Here is a 14,664-nt window from a genome sequence, read left to right as displayed (position 1 = left end):
GTTAGGTTATTTATTTGCCTATCTTTACCAGTCATCCATCTGTTTGGTGCAGATGTCAAATTGTGTGTTTTGTAAAACAAGAAACTTATGTAGGTGAAACTGGGGGCCAGGTGCCATTCCATGAGGACGGTCTGGGTGACTAGGATTTTGGGAAAAAAATGGCTAGATCCAGAACTTTCTGCAGTGAGGTTTTGTTGAGTAGGTGAAGGCCTTGAGTGGTTTCAAGCCTTGAAGACCCCAAATCCAAGATCTGTAAGGACCTTGCCATGGTTTGAATGTTCCCCAAAATTCATGAGTTGAGAATTGGTTGTGGTAGGATTAAGAAGGTGCATGTTTGGGACCAGCAGTTGGCATAATGGCTATGTCGCTGGACTCCCATGTAGTTAACCATGGTTCGAGTCCTGGACTCAGTGGCTTAAACTCAAGCCAGGCGCGTGTGTGTGCATGCCCAAGATCCCGAGAGGAGAACGGAGGAGAAGGGATTGCAGCGTGGCCACTTTCTGTTTCTTTCTTTCTGGCAAGCTCATGCACCCTGTAGCAAAAAACCTCTCCAAAAAAAAAAAAAAAAAGGTGCACATTTAATCCTATTACAGTGTTGAAAGGCGGAGTTTATGGGAGCAGATTAAGACCGAGGTCATTATGGAGGATGACAGTGTAGAAGTCAGTTAGGCATCTAAGAAAGGGACCAGGGAAGCCCCTGTGAGTGGACTCCAAATGAAACCAGCAATTGTAACCTCCCCAGAAGGTCATACACAAGAACAATTAGAGTCAGGGACCAAGGGCCAGACAACTCCTAACTTTGAAATCTAAAGTACCTGGGCCCAAGGGAAACTATGAGATAAGCCGAGAATAGCTGGCAACAAAGGGCCAAATTAGGGCCACAAAAAGGGCCAAAGGGCACCTATACCATGAGCCTAAGTGATGTAAGAATTCCTGTGGCCACTAACCAATGGTCTTTTTGGCCCAAAACTTTTAGACAAAGTGAGTTTCATGACCTTTATACCCATTCCAAAATTAGGAAATATAACAGGACCCAGTAGCATCTGCCCCACCACAAAGAGAATTTGTGCATGATCTTTCCTGAGAACAAGCCTGGACAAAGCCCTTCTTGACCAAGATAATAAACCCCTTGCTCTAGCTCCTCTTCTGTGATCCATTCAGGACTGTTCCCTGCTTGGGAACTCTGTTCTCTCCTTCAATAAACTTTATTTTACTATCCCCTCTCTGTGCCCACATCTCTGATTCTTCATGAGTGTAAGACAAAGAATCGAGCTTGCCACTGTTCTTGCATTGGGTATTGGGCCCATGCACCCAACTTCCCATGTCAGTGGGGCCTCATGATTGACTCCTCATGGGTTTATAAAGAGAGGGAATGAGAGAAGAAAGACCCAGGAGTATGTGCTCCTGCCTTCCGCCCTGTGGTGATGACTCCAGAAGACCTCCCACACACAAGATGTGGCCCTTGGATGCTGGACCTCGAAACCTTGAGCTGAGTAAATCTCTATTCTTATAAATCACCCAGTTCCAGGTATTTCCTGTTAACAGAATGAATTGGAACAGATCTATTTCTGGGACCTCCGTAGTTTATCTGCATCATAGGTGTTTTTCACTTTTTTACATATGCCCTGAGTTGTCTACTGTTTCAGACCAGAAGATCGTTGGGAATATGGGCCAAGTCTATTCCGTTTTGCTCACCCACAGTGCCTGGTCTGGTCTAGCACACAGAAGGTTGCGGCAGATATTGGTCTAACTGAAACCATAGCCACACAGCCACCACCCCATAACCTGTCACGTGGCTGCCTACAAAAGCGAAGATAAAAGAATCCCAGGTGATGTTATGGGTCAAAGAGGTTTCAAAACTCTTGCTTCAGAAGCTCAAGAAAAACTTTCACCCTGTGTTTACTCGATAAAGCATTCTGTCAGCAAGCCTGAGCTTGTCTAGGACGGGGGCAGGGGAGAAGGGAGAGCGATGTTGTCACTTTAATTGCATTGGCATAAATATTTGATATTCAATAAATTAGATCTGGAGCAAGGAAAACATTCTTGCAAATGGATTTTTTACCTGGAGCCCAGCCCCATTAGCAGAGGAGTGGAGGGCAGCCTGCCCCAGGGCCGGTAATTAACTCAAGTGGAGCAGAACTAAGCATTTTTGACAGCCTTCCTGGTCTGGAATTAACTGTCATCTCAGAGGGAAAAAGAAACTGCACTGTCACATTACAGTTTACAAGAGGCTCCCCAAAGCTGCCAGCGGCTGAGTTTAGTTATGTCTCCCGCTCATGCCCTGCAATGTTTTTTCATCATTAGAGACAAGTTTAAAAGCAACTAATGATGTATTTTCTATCTGCGTACCTGAATCACAGATTTCACCAAAAGAGAAGACATTAGCATGGTAATTCAATTTTTTCCCCCCCTTTTGGCAGTTGTAATGGAACAAGATACAGTGGATGCTGTTATAAGTCACAACAATGTGATATTTGAAGATGGTACAAACTGGATTTTTTTCTTCTCTCTATATCAGGACTTGCCTATAATGAGCGCTAGCTTAGCCACTGACTCCTGTGCTACCTCCCCCTCGCCTCTGCTCCGTGTTCATGAAAGTAGCGGTTGCTTCTGAGAAAAGGCAAAACCTGAAGCTCCTTCTAGAAGCCACAGCTTGTCTTGTTCCCTGGAAACTGATGCAGTGGAAATTAGAATTCTGCTGGGTCCTGCCTTGTCAACATGTGTGCAGGTGACTTTTGTAAGGTTGGAGATTTCTCAGCTGAACTCAGTGCCCTGGGTGTGTGTGTGTGTTTTTTTTTTTTCTTTTTTTTTTTTGTCTACTGTGATGGGCAACTAGCTTCAGAAGAGGAAGGCTGCGTGTGCATTTGTGTGTGTTGGGAGGTGTGAGTTGTGCAGTGTGTATACACAGATCATATATTTCTGCTTCTCTTAGATTTCTGCCTACTTCCAAAGTACTGTAATCATAACTCACCTTTAGTATTCATCCTCAACCCTACTTTCTCCCCTCATGTGTTATATTCAGTGGGGACCAGAGTCTTCCTTGATCTGTCCCCTTTCTGCCATCCTAATCGTGGCTACCTGCATCTGGTTCTCATCTCTGATCTGACCTCACCCCTGCACAGTGCTGGACCTGAAGAGGTGATCATCTTCCTCTCCTCCTTGAACACTTCCCCCACTTTTTTCCCACCTCAGCAGGAGCCCCTGATCTTGGTTACTTCTTAGAATCCTGGGGACTCACACTGACTGGACAACAGCTCACAAGGCTGTGGTCCAAGGAATTGGGATGCTCTGTTGAGCAATATCAAGCCCTAAAACCTTAGCCTAACATCTTAGCCTTAACTGCCAACCTTCCTGCAGGCTCTAGAAGGCATCAGACTTAACCTCATCCCTAGAATTTCCCTCCACAGTGCAACCTACTCCTCCCCAACTTTTCTCCCGATTAACTTCCACTCATCCTTTAAGACCCAATAAAATGTCACCTCCTCTGTGAAGCTCTCCCTGATGTCTCCAAGCACAATTATACATTTGCTCATTTGCCCATTTGTTCATTGAGCTCACTCTAGCCCAGATTTTTCCTCAGCCATTGATCTATGACCTGTCACGTGACTGCCTACAAAGGCGAAGATAAAAGAATATCAGGTGATATTACCAAAGAGGTTTTGAAACTCTTGCTTTGGAAGCTCTGAGAAAAACTTTCACCCTATGTTGATTCAATAAAGCATTCTGTCAGCAAGCCTGGGTTTGGGTAGGGTGAAGGCAGAGCAGAAGAGAGAGTGGAGTTCTTGCCTCCATCATTGCTGGCTATGCCCCCGTGGGGGAGCATTTCAGATTCTCTGTCCATACCCCCACCCCACCAATGTTTTATTGAGAAGTCACTTACATACAGTAAAATAGACACATCTAAATATTCAGCTATTTTGGAAAAATTATATATTTCTAAAAATAATTCAGAAGTGGTAGAGTTCCCATAATATCCTGTCCCTAGATTTCCCTAAAAAAAAGTTGCATTATCATAATATAACCATCAAATCTAAGCAACTCATGCTGGTTCAGGACTATGAACAAAACCCCAGACTTTATTTAGATTCACTGACTTTTTCTTTTTTTAGGATTATTTATTTTATTTTATTTATTACTATTTTTTTAATTCACCTGAGAGAGACAGAGCGGGAACATGAGAAAGCAAGCCACCAGGTCCAGGACTCGAACTGTGGTCAGCCATGTGGGAGTCCAGGACCTTAACTACCATGCCTCTTGTTGGTCTCCTTTACTAGCTTTTTTATTCATGTCCTCTTTCTATTCCAGAATTTCATTGAGAACCCCACATTGTATTTAATCGTGACATCTCCTTGGCCTCCGTTGGCCTGTGGGTAGTTTCTTAGTCTTTCCTTGTTTCGGGGGAGTACTGGACAGTTTTGAGAAGTACAGGTCAAATATTTTATAGAAGGTCCCTCATTTTGGTTTCTCTGTTATGGTATTCATGATTAAACTGGAGCTTTGGGTTTGGAGAGAGAATACTCACAGGCAAGTTCCCTTCTCATCACCTTGTATTGGGGCACATGATAGCCATGTGGCTGCCACTGGTGATCAATGACTTTTTTTTTTTTTTTTGGGTAGGTTTTCTGCCACAGGGTGTGTGCACTAGCCAGAGAGGAAACAGAGAGAGGGATAGTAAGATGTCACCTCCCAGGGAGCATGGATACGCTGCAGTTCCATCTCCTCCATTCTCTCCTCAGGATTTTGGGCACGCATGGCCATTGTGATTTTCAGGCTGCGGAATTCGAGACTTGAACTGCAGTCAGCCATGTGGGAATCCAGTGCCTTAACCAGCAAGCCACCTGCTGGCCCAGAGGGTGTGCACTTTAAAAAAATGTCATTGATCAGGAACCAGCAGATGGTGTGGTGGTTAAGGCGCTAGATTCCCACATGGCCAACCACAGTTCAAGTGCTGGACCTGTTGGCTTGAACATCATGCTGGACATGTGTGCATGTGTGCCCAAAATCCCAGGAGGAAAACGGAGAAGGAAATGTGGTATGGCCATTTCCCCTGGGGATGATTTCTCACTTGCCCCCTCTGTCTCTCTCTGGTGAGTGCATGTACCCTATGGCAAAAACCAAACCAAACAAACAAATGAAAGCACACATACTCATTTGCCACCACCCAAATCTAAATGTAGAACATTACCAGATTTCTAGAAAGTTCTTTAGTGCCCTTTTCTAATTGATCTCTGCTTCCCACTCCTAGGTAACTGCTTTTCAGATTTCTATCACTATAAATAACATTAATTGTGCCCCTGCCTGAACTTCATGCTAGAGGAGTCCTAAGTATGTAAATCATTTTGTCTGACTTCTTTTGCATAACATACATTTTCTTTTTTTAAATAAGAGAGAAAAAGACACAGAAAGAAAGACAGAGATTTATAGAGGCACCGTGATCCTCCCACCCAGGCCTCTCAGTTAGCCAGATTATAAGTGTGTGTTGCCATGCCCTGTGTGTCCCGGTTGGTCTGGCATCAGAACCTGGACCTTCCATGTGACTCTAACATTGCACAGCAGTGCCCTCCTGCCTGCACCACAGGGCAGGGCCAATATAATATTTTTGAGATGCATCCATTCTGTTGGCAGTAGCAGTAGATTGTTTTATTAATTGTTGGCTAGTACCCCATTGTAGGAATATAGACACTTTATTTATCTGTTCTAAACCCTATGGACAGTTTGGTTATTTTCAGTTTGGAGTTGTTATGTATAAAGCTGTACATTTCTGTGGATGGATGTGCCGTGCTTCAGTGTTGAGTGTCCAGGTGGTGGGGAGAACTTTCACGTCACCTTGTCTGCTCTCGGTCCTGAAGAATTTCTAAAAATACCCTGATTTGCTCTCTCTACAAGTGGAAGCAGAGGAGAAAGCTCTTGTTAGGAGAAGAACATTATGTGTGGCTGAACTCTCATTATCTCTTGCTCCAAGATATTTTCCTTCCTTCCTTCCTTCCTTCCTTCCTTCCTTCCTTCCTTCCTTCCTTCCCTCTCTCTCTCTCTTTCTTCCTTTTCTTAGAGAAAGATTTTTGCTATAGGGTACAAGTGCCTGCCAAAGAGACAGAGAGAGACAGAGACACAGAAAGTGAGAAATCACCCTCCCCCCTCCCGGGGGAATGGCTATGCTGCAATCCCTTCTCTTCCATTCTCCTCTTGGGATCTTGGGCATGCATGTACTTGCGCCCAGCATGAGCTTCAAGTCTCTGGATCCGGGACTTAAACCGCGGTTGGCCATGTGGAAGTCCAGCAATGTAACCATTACACCATCTGCTGGTTTCCCAAGATATTTCTTAAAAATGCCCCCTTTACTCTGTTTCTTAGCTCTAACTGGGGACAAAGCCATGCCCATTTCTTCCCTTCTAACTGATTTGATGCATTCTCTTAGCGCATTTTCTACATGGCAGCCAGAGAGGCCTTCACAAAATAGCAATCAACCCCCAGCCCTCCATGTACACCTAAGGTCTCCAAAAGCTTCTTTCTGACTCAGGAAAAAATTTAAACTCCATCCCCACCCCTACTGCCCTTGAGTTGTGCAACCAGCTCCATCTCATCTCCCTTCCCATGAAGCTTTTCCCAGCTCAGGGGGTTTGTACTGGGTATTTTCTCTGCCCAGAATGTGCTTTCCAAGGAAATCTATACGGTCCACCAAGCCTCTTCAGCCAGAACTCTGTTCCCACCTCTGTAGAGACTACGTAGTCTCTACAGAGACTTCTTTGACTACCTAGTCAGAAATAACATCACCCACCCCCCATTTCTACTAATCTGCTTTCTGTCTTTATGGATGTGCCTATTCTGGACTTCCATATAAGTGGAATTATACAATATGTAGCTTTTTGTGTCTGGCTTCTTTCATGTACCGTAGATTTTCTTTTTTTTTTTTTTTCTCTTCTCTTTTTGGAGAGGTTTTTGCTATAGGGTGCGCGCGCTCGTCAGACAGACAGAGACAGACAGAGAGACAAAAAGCGAGAAATCACCCCCCAGGGGGGATGGCCACACCGCAATTCCTTCTCCTCCATTCTCCTCTCGGGATCTTGGGTACACATGCACACCCCCGGCGTGAGTTTAAGCCACCGGGTCCGGGACTTGAACCGCAGTCAACTACGTGGGAGTCCAGCGACATAGCCATTACGCTAACTGCTGGTCCCATGTACCATAGATTTTCAAAGTTCATCCACAGTATAGCAAAAATCAGTACTCAATTCCTTTTTATGACTTGCATGGATATTTCATTGCATGGATATACCATACTCAATTGATGGATCTGGGCATTGCCATTTTTTTTGTCTGTTTTGAATATGCTGCTATGAATATTTGTGTATATGCTTTTGTTTCAACATTTGTTTTCAATTCTCTTGGCTATCTATGTAGGAGTATTATTTTTCAGTAACATTATACTTCTATGTTTAGCTTTTTGAGGAGCTGCCAAACTGTCTTCCAAAGCAGCTGCATGATTTTACATTCCCACCAGCAATGTACAAATGTTTTAATTTCTTCACTTCCTTGCCAACACTTACTATTCTCTGTCTTCTTGATTATAGCCAGTCTAGTAGATGCTAAGTAGTATCTCAGTGAGGTTTTGGTGTATTTTTTTTAAGTAACTTTAGCATTTTTTACGTGCTTCTTGATCATTCATATAACTTTGGAGACATGTCTATTCAAATCCTTTCCCATTTTAAAATTGGGTTGTCTTTTTATTGTTGAGTTGTAAGAATATTTCACATATTCTGAATACTTATTCCTTGTCAGACAAATTTACAATTTTTTTCCTCATTTTGTGGTTGTCTTTTCACTTTCTTGATAGTGTTCTTTGTTGTACAAAGTTAAAATTTTTATGAAGTCCAATTTATCTATTTTTTTCTTTTATTGATTGTACCTTGACGTCTTTCTAATCCAGAGTCACAAAAACTTTTGCCTAATCTTCTTCTAAGACTTTTGTACTTTTACCTCTATGTTTAGGTCTTTCATCTATTTGAATTAATTTTTTTATATGGAGTGAGGTAGGGGTCTAATTTAATTAGTTTGCAAGTAGTTATCTAATTATCCTAGCCCCATTTGTTATAAAGACAATTTCCCAGGCCAGCAAGTATCATGGTGGTTAAAGTGCTGAACTCCCACATGGCCAACCATGGTTTGAGTCCTGGACCTGGTAGCTTCCTTTCTCATTCTCTCTCTCTGGTGCCCTATAGGAAATTGAAAATACTACTACTAATAACAATAATAAATAAAAGTTTAAAAAAGATAATTTCCCCCTATTGAATTATTTTGAACCTTTATCAAAAGTCAACTGACCATGCATGTAAAGGTTTATCACTGATCTCTCAAATCCATACCTTAGGTCTATCCTTATGACAGTTTATACTGTTTTGATCATTGTAACATTGTAATGTGTTTTGAAACTGGGAAGTATAAGTCCTTTTACTTTGTTCACTTTTTTTTTTTAAGAGAGATTTTTGCTATAGAGTGTTGTGCTCACCAGAGAGACAGAAACCAAGAAATCACCCCCCAAGGGGTGTCACACTGCAATCCCTTCTCCATTCTCCTCTTGGGATCTTGGGCATGCATGCACATGTGCCCAGCATCAGTTTCAAGCCTCTGGGCCTGGGACTCTAACCACAGTCGAATGAGTCCAGCAATGTAACCATTATGCCATTTGCTGGTCCCACTTTGTTCATATTTTACAAGGTTAATCTGTATTTTAGATTACTTGTGTTTATATATTAATCTTAAAATTACCTTGTATATTTTTGCAAAAAACCCAGATGGGACTTAGACATTGTATAGAATCTGTAGAGCAATTCCCCTCCCCCCAATCTGAGCATTATTAAGTCTTCCAATCCATAAACATGGATGTATTTTTTATTTGTTTAGGTCTTCTTTAAATCTTTCAGTTATGTTTTATAATTTCAGTGTACTAACCTTGTAGTTATTTGGCTCAGTTTATTTCTAGATGTTATATTTTATTTTGTTGCTATTGTAAAGGGAATTTTTAAAATTAATTTTCTGGTTGTGCATTGATTTTTTTTGTATTTTTTTAATGTTCTTGTATCTATCATCCTTTGCAAATTTGTTCATTAGTTCTAGTAGTCATTTTGTGGATTCATTAGGATTTCTGTATACAAAATTATGTCTTCCCTGATAAGAAATAATTTTACTTCTACCTTGGCAATATGGATATCTTTTATTTCTATTTCTTGCCTGATTATACTGACTAGAATTTCCAGTAAAATGTTAAATATAAATGATGAATGGGAACACACCTGGATGTCTCCTGATCTTAGGGGTAAAGTTTGCAGTCTCAAACCATTAATTATGATGTTAGTTATGTGCTTTCTGTAGATGGTCTTTAATCAGATGAAGCTATTCCCTTCTATTTTATTTTAGTGTGTGTGTGTGTGTGTGTGTGTGTGTGTGTATGTTTTAATCATAAAAAGTAGTTGGAAAGACCAACAGATGGCAGAGTTGCTGGACACCTACCTGGCCAACTGCAGTTCAAGTCTCAGACCCACTGGCTTGAAAATCATATTGGGTGTGTGTACGTGCCCGGAGGAGAAGGAATTGTGGTGTGGCCATCCTCCCTGGTGGGTGGTTTCTCACTTTCCCTCTCACTGTCTCTTTGGTGAGCACTCATGCCCTAAGTCATAAATCGTTAAACTTCTTGGAAATGTAGATGAATGTTTTTTTATCAGGTTTTAGAAGTTTGTGGCTATTACTTCTCCAAGTATTTTTTTCTGTCCTCTTCTCTCTTGGTTGTGGCAGCTCCCTGAGGCTCTGTTTATTTTTTGTTCCTATGCCTTTTATTCTTTCTCTTATAGGATAGTCTCAATTTACCTATCTAAAAACTTGCTTTATATATTTTTTATTCTCTCTGCTTAAATATGATCTTCAAACTCTCTAGTAAAGTTTTCATTTCAATAATTGCACTTTGTTTGTTTCATGTTCTTGTTTTTGTGATAGGACATGTACACTTTCCAGAGAAAGACAAAAAGAGAGAGAGAAAAAGTGAGAAATTACCCCACGAGAGGGATGACCACACTGCGATTCCTTCTCCTCCAGTCTCCTCTTGGGATTTTGGGCATACATGCACAGCACCTGGTGCGGTTATCAAGTCAGTGGATCTGGGACTCAAACTGCACTATTGGCCATGTGAAATCCAACACCTTAATCTCCACACCACCTGCTGGCCCACAAATTATTGTACTTTTAAAAAAATTGTTATTTAAGGGACCAGCAGATGGCATGGTGGTAAAGGCACTGGACAGTCCCTCATGGCTGACCATGGGTGGAGTCCCAGACCTGATGGCTTGCTTTCTCACTTTCCCCCTCTCTCTATCTCTATCTCTGTGTATGTCTCTCTCTCTCTGGTCAAATTAAAATAAATGAGTAAATAAAATTAAAATAATTCTTAAAAAATTGGTATGTTAAATTGACAAGTAGTAAGTGTACATATTTACGGGAATACAGTGTGAAATCTCAATGCATATATAGATGTATAGTGATCAAATCAGGATCATTATCATATCTATCAGCTCACACATTTATTGTTTCCTTTTTTTTGTTTGTTTTTTAGAGAAAGAATTTTGCTATAGGGCATGTGCGCGCGCCAGAGAGAGAGAGAGACAGATTGAAAGTGAGAAATCACTCCCCATCCCCGGGGGGGGTGCCACAATCCCTTCTCCTCCATTCTCCTCTCAGCATTTTGGGCATGAGCAGGAACTCATATACACCCAGCATGAGTTTCAAGTCACTGGGTATGAGATTTGAACTCTGGTTGACTACATGGGAGTCCAGTGATGTAACCATTACACCATCTGCTGGTCCCACATTTATTGTTTCTTTTTAATTCTGGAATTTCTATTTGGTTTCTTCATAGAATATCTGTCTCTATTGTTATTTTCTGTGTGGTAAGACATTATTCTAAAACTTTCCTTTATTTATTTATTTATTTTAATGTAGCTCCTTTTTTTTCCCTCTTTTTGGAATATATTTAGAAGAGTTGATTTAAATGGTTTGTCTAGTAGGTCCAATGTCTGAACTTCCTGAGAGACTGTTTCAATTGACTTTTTTTTTTTTTTTTTGGAGAGGCTTTTTGCTATAGGGCGCGTGCACTCGCCAGACAGACAGAGACAGAGAGACAGAGAGACAGAAAGCAGGAAATCACCCCCCAGGGGGGATGGCCACGCCGCAATCCCTTCTCTTCCATTCTCCTCTCAGGATCTTGGGCACGCACGCACACACGCCCTGCATGAGTTTAAGCCACCGGGTCCAGGACTCGAACCGCGGTCGACTACGTGGGAGTCCAGTGACATAGCCATTATGCTAACTGCTGGTCCCTCAATTGACTTTTCTTTTCCCCTATGTATGGACAACACTTGCTTGTTTCTTTGCGTGACATAATTTTTCTTGTTGTTGAAAACTGGGCATTCTTTTTTTTTTTTTTTGAGAGGTTTTCGCTATAGGGCGCGTGCGCTTGCCAGACAGACAGAGACAGAGAGACAGAAAGCGAGAAATCACCCCCCAGGGGGGATGGCCACGCCACAACCCCTTCTCCTCCATTCTCCTCTCGGGATCTTGGGCACACACGCACACGTGCCCGGCGTGAGTTTTAAGCCACCGGGTCTGGGACGCGAACCGCGGTCGACTACGTGGGAGTCCAGCAACATAGCCATTACGCTAACTGCTGGTCCCCTGGGCATTCTAAATAACATTTGACAGTTCTGAAAAACAGATTCTCCTTTTTTCCTATTTTTTAAATATTTGTGTTATTATTAGTATTGTTTGTTTGTTTTAGTGACTTTCCTGGACAAATTCTGTGAAGTCTGTATTTTTTTTGTTGTGTGTGTCCACTGAAGTCTGTTCCTCTAAAAGTCATCACTATTGATTAGATTGAAATTTCCTTGAATGCCTGGAACAAATATGTCTCTCAGTCTTTGCCGATGAGCTATGAATATATGCTGGGGCATGCTTTCAATACTTACCCAAGCACTTTCCAACTCTGGATCAGCCTTCACTTCCTACTTGCAGGAAGCCTCAAGATCAGCTAGAAGTGAATGCTCAGGGTCTTTGCGTGTCTTTCCTGAATATGCACACAGCCCTGTGGCCTTCTTTTCAAAACCATGTGTACATGTATGACTTTCTTTTAAAATTCCCTACGGAATTTCATTCTTCAGCTTCTCCTTTTTAGTTTTTTGGTTAGCTTTGTTGTTTGCCCAAACCGTTATCTCCCCTCTCTGGCAGCTACAATGTTAAATCATTCTGCTTACTGATTTTGACAAAAGCTCCCAAAGAAGGGATAAAAGACTGTTCACAATGGGTGAACTCTGGGTCAGGTCAAATAAAGACAATTCTCTGAAATGGAACTTTGAAAGAGCTACCACCCTGTTCCAACTTTTTCAGTGGCTACTAGGCTATTGGTTATCCTGTGATTACAGACTGTTAGTTTTTAAGGTTACTGTGCACTGGAGGGAAGGTGATGAGTCTAGGTAAGTTAAAATGCCACAAAGCTCTCTATTCTTACTGAGATTCAATTTTTTTTTAAAAAAACAAATATAAATGCCTCTCTTTTTCCTCAGATTGCTGTAAGCTTTTGGTTAATCTCCAGAGTTCTGAAGTAGTTGATTCTGATAAATTTTGTTAGTATTTTCATTGCTGTTACGAAGGAAATGATTGTTTGGAGGTTCTTACTCTGCCATCTTTTTTGGGGGGGTGGGGAGAGGTTTTTGCTATAGGGCGCATGTGCTCGCTGAAAGACAGAGGCAGAGAGACAGACAGTGAGAAATCACCCCCCACGGCGGATGGCCATGCCGCAGTCCCTCTCCATTCATTCTCCTCTCAAGATTTTAGGCATGATTGTTTGGAGGTTCTTACTCTGCCATCTTTTTTGGGGGGGTGGGGAGAGGTTTTTGCTATAGGGCGCATGTGCTCGCTGAAAGACAGAGGCAGAGAGACAGACAGTGAGAAATCACCCCCCACGGCGGATGGCCATGCCGCAGTCCTTCTCCATTCTCCTCTTGGGATTTTGGGCATGCATACACACGTGCCTGGCGTGAGTTCAAGCCACCAGGTCTGGGACTCGAACTGTGGTCTACTACATGGAAGTCCAGCAACATAGCTATTACGCCAACTGCTGGTCCCAACTTTGCCATCTTTTAATGACATTACTTCTATGTTGACAAATTTAAGCATTTTCTTGTTTGTGATATGGTTTTTATGTTACTGTTAAGGTTCTCCAACCAACTACTACCACGAAAATGCCTGTAATTGAACAAAACCATGTTAATTGAATCCTTGCAACAAGACAGATCACATATCCAGGGGAGCCGTGAGGCACCTCACGAGAGGTGTTATATATCTTGTAGAATTTGGGCTTAGGTCAACTGATTTTGAGAGTTTCAGGAGCAGGGCTTTTCTCTGATTGGAAGTGGAGGTTATTCTGTGAGTAGATATATTAATAAATCTCATTTAGGAGATACATGACATGAGATTAAAGCTGTTATCGGTAAAGAAGCAGCAGTCACCTTCATTAGCTAGCACAGAAGATGCAGTAGGTTGAATAACGGCTGCCAAAGGTACCAGATCCTGACACCTGGAACCTTTGAATGTTACCTTCTATGGAAAAAATGGCCTTTGCAGGTATGATTAAAGCAAGGATTTTGGGATTAGGGAGATGATCTTGGATTATCCCACTGAGCCCTAGGTTTAATCACAAGTGTTCTTATAAGGGAAAGACAGAAGAAACTTCACATGCATTCTCTCTCTCTCTCTGTATCTATCTCTGTCTCCCTCTCTCAGGAGAAGGCACGTGGAAGATGGAGTGAGTAAAGAGAGATTTGAAGACGATGGCATGGAAGCCTGGAGTGAGATGGTTATAAACCAGGGTTTGCTGGCAGCCATCAGGAGCTAGAAGATGCAAAGATGGATTCTTTCCTAGAGCACAGCCTGTAGACACCTTGATTATTGCCCAGACTCTGGCCTCCAGAACTGTAAGAGGACAAATTTCTGTTGTTTCAAGGCACCAAAACTGTGATAATTTGGTATATCTGTCCTTGATATCTAATACAGGGGATGCTGGTAATTTTTGTGGTTTGAACAATGTCCTTATTTTCGCCTAAATTTATGAGTTATAGCTTGAACTGTATCCCTCCTAAAATTCATTTGTAGAAGCTCCAACTTCCAGTACTTCAGAATTATTTGGAAATTGGGTGGTTGCAGATGTAATTAGTTGAGATGAAGTTAATAGAGTGGACATTTAATCCAATATGACTTGTCCTTCTAAAGAGGGAGAAATTGGACATAGAGAAGTGCATACCAGAGGAATATTGTATGAAGATTGGAGTTACACTGTCACAAGTCAGGGCAGTACCAGAAAGTAGGAGAGTGGCATGGAACAGATCCTTCCCTGACTTTAGGAGGAAGTGTGATCTTGCAGAGACCTTGGTTTCAGACTTCCAGCCTCCAGAACTGTGTGATGATACGTTTCTGTTATTTAAGCCATTCTATTTGTAGAGCTTTGATAAGGCATCCTTAGCAAACTATTAATAATCCAGTTTAGATATGAATACAGAGTGGTCTTGCTTTTGTCTTGCTCAAACACAGTCAGCGGGGCCTTGTTTGATGTTGGTGAAATTGTTTCTGTTC

The 14,664-nt window shown here is 41.9% G+C and overlaps 1 long non-coding RNA gene across 1 annotated transcript in view; it reads left to right on the top strand.

Annotated features, from left to right (window-relative positions):
• Nucleotides 1-14,664, top strand: part of LOC114007679 (uncharacterized) — an 84,040-nt gene that overhangs the window by 63,069 nt on the left and 6,307 nt on the right. Inside the window, exon 2 of the long non-coding RNA XR_003549264.1 lies at nt 13,819-14,009. This is a non-coding gene — a long non-coding RNA (uncharacterized LOC114007679). The remainder of the gene's footprint in view (nt 1-13,818; nt 14,010-14,664) is intronic.

This window comes from Tupaia chinensis, unplaced genomic scaffold (genome assembly GCF_000334495.1).
Source record: "Tupaia chinensis unplaced genomic scaffold, TupChi_1.0 Scaffold000216_1, whole genome shotgun sequence".
NCBI lineage: Eukaryota > Metazoa > Chordata > Mammalia > Scandentia > Tupaiidae > Tupaia > Tupaia belangeri.
This window is presented reverse-complemented; position numbering and strand designations above follow the sequence as displayed.